The sequence below is a fragment of the Gavialis gangeticus genome, unplaced genomic scaffold (genome assembly GCF_001723915.1).
Source record: "Gavialis gangeticus isolate Ggan-Ray unplaced genomic scaffold, GavGan_comp1, whole genome shotgun sequence".
Lineage (NCBI taxonomy): Eukaryota > Metazoa > Chordata > Crocodylia > Gavialidae > Gavialis > Gavialis gangeticus.
The window spans coordinates 9,483,258-9,485,791 of record NW_017729032.1 but is presented as its reverse complement, the minus strand read 5'-3'; the positions used below and the strand labels follow the sequence as shown (position 1 = coordinate 9,485,791).

Here is a 2,534-nt window from a genome sequence, read left to right as displayed (position 1 = left end):
GGATGGCCAAGAAGAGCTAATGGAGATTTTGGTTTAAGATGAGGAAAATTTTCCGAAATGTTAGGATAGTTAAGGGAGGCCGTGGAGTCTCCCTCCTTGGAGGTTTTTAAAAGCTAGACCAACATTTTTCAGGATCAGGTTAGAAATAATTTTTCCCACCTTGGGGCACAGGAATGAAGTCCCATTCAGTCTTAGTCTATGGTTCTTTGATTACTGGCAATGTGTCCTATCTGGTGATAATAATAAGTCTGATCTTACACCATTTATTCACACTGACTCATGCCAGCATGTGCCAATAGCCCCAATCAATGGCTTCTGCAGAAATGTGGGCAATTCCATTTAAATAAGAGAGTAGGTTTTTGCAGGGATGCTCTCTATTGTTTGTGCATTATGCTTTGGATCGTCATTAAAGAATAGAAATAACCCAGGGAGTGGGGGCTGGAACCCAAATGTCCCCCTCCCAGTTACGTTGCCTAAGTATTAGGTCAGAGAATCAAACTCTCTGGCTTGGTCTCTTTGTGGCTTTTGCACTCTTCACTGCTCCTGTTGAAGGTGAGTCACTTCACAGCCAAGAGTGCTCTGACCCAGACTATTTTGTGGATTTACAGCTAGGGCATCCTCCAGGGAAGTGAAAGATGTGGATTAGAATCCCTTTAGGCTGAGGGTGGGGATATAACCCAGGTTTCCCTCTCAGCAGGCAGGTACTCTCACCACTGCTGTTCCACAAAAAGCATGTGGCAACAGTAGCAATTCCATCTCCTCCTTTCCAGCGATTTGAATCACAATTCAAATCTAGGAAGCCTGGACTTAAAATGATCGATTTTAATATTTTTTTGGTTTCTGTATCTTTTCTTAGTGAAAGGTTTTATTCTCTGTGGGGGCATCTACACAAGACGTTTCCTGTCTACATTAGATTATTAGACTGGAGTAAACTCATTAACTCTGCATAAGGATAGTACTTGGAAATTGTAAACAAATGCTCTCCTGCTGTGGAGTTTTTTTTCTTTTCAGTAGGACAAGTGTAGGCACTGCCCTGGCTGGTTGGGGCATGAGGGTGCTTCAGTCTGGGGGACTGCCTGCTAGCTAACGCCTCACTGAAGCATCCTCATGCCCCAGCCAGCCCCTCTGCAGCACTTTGAGCTGAGTGGGAGCAACCCTTGCCAGCCTGGGAGCAATAAACTATGGTGTGATATGTGCTGGAATTTATCGCTCCACATTAATTGCACATGTAGGTGCACCCAGTGATTGATAACCATAACAACACATTGAGTAAACAGAGTTCTCACTAAACTCAACAGTATTTATGCTAACCAGAAAGATAAGCAATAGCTATTCTTTTAAGCAAGTATGCTTTTAGTCATAGCCTTAATTTTTGTCTTCTTATATTAGAAAACTATGAACGAGTTATCTCCCCTCTCCCCCCGGATAATGAATAATGCCTTGGTTATGATTTGTGTCTAGCTGTGCTTGGATGGAAGTTAGCATTCCCTTTAAAAAGCACAAGTAGAGCATTAAAAAAAAATCTTATTAATAAAACTAGCTTTAAATGTACTGGATAGTTAATCAAAGCATATTTCATATTTTAAACTAGCTGATTTATTAAACAAATGAAGTGTCATTTTTAGTCAACTGAACCAATAATTTCAGGTCTCCATGTCCTTCAGTATTCTAGGAGGAGTAGAGCTTAAGTCCTTACAACTCATTTTTATCCATTAAAAAAAAGAGGAAAACAAGCCTTCCCATTTTTTGAATTTCCCATTCGTTTTTCAGTTTTGAATGAGTCCTTGAACTGAGCTAGCTGATTAAACTGAACTGAAGAAAATATTTTCTGTCTATAGAAGGGGCCACTACTGCCAAAACCTGATTTGGCAAACTCAGCAAATTGGTTCCAGATGTTTAGCCAGGAACTTCCACCCATTCAGTGGTGTGACTTCTTTCTATAAAGTCAGCACTTGGCTATTATTTTAAAATTTAATTAAAGGATGTTAGTCATTTCTAGTAAATTTAGAATTTAATAATCACTCTCATAATTTCAAATTCAATATTCATTCATTCAATTTCTATGCTGCCTTCCCCAAAAAAGGCTTAGGGCAGTTTACACTAAGAGCAAGGTGTATATTAAAATAAATAGAATATAGTAAACTTCTCAGACAGCAGCCAAAATAGTTAACCAATCCGGTTAAAACCTGCTGCCCCCAAAATGGTTAGACATTGCTTCTGGGTATTGTCCAGGGTGCAGATGGGCCACAGAGGACAGAGACTTCCAGAGCTGAGAAGTGTCTGCCGAGAACAACCTCCCCTGTATTTTTGCCAAAGAAACTTGGCATGCAGATGCTATTTGCAGGGGGTTGCTCTTGGCTGACCTTAGGGATCAAGACAGAACGTAAGGGACAAGAAAGTCCCTTAGGTATGTAGGGCAGGGACCATTTATGTAATGATTTTTTATTTTGACTCAAGTGCATTTAATTTAGTACAAAAATCTGATTTTTTTTTCTTTTAAAATAAACCCTTTAAAAAAAAAAAAAAAAAAAAAA

General features: G+C 39.5%; 1 long non-coding RNA gene across 2 annotated transcripts in view; it reads right to left on the bottom strand.

Moving 5' to 3' along the window:
* Positions 1 to 1,573: 1,573 nt before the first annotated feature.
* The window catches only part of LOC109302521, a 17,670-nt gene continuing 16,709 nt past the window's right edge, over positions 1,574 to 2,534 (bottom strand). For both annotated transcript variants that reach the window (XR_002098824.1, XR_002098823.1), the window contains one exon: positions 1,574 to 1,937. This is a non-coding gene — a long non-coding RNA (uncharacterized LOC109302521). The remainder of the gene's footprint in view (positions 1,938 to 2,534) is intronic.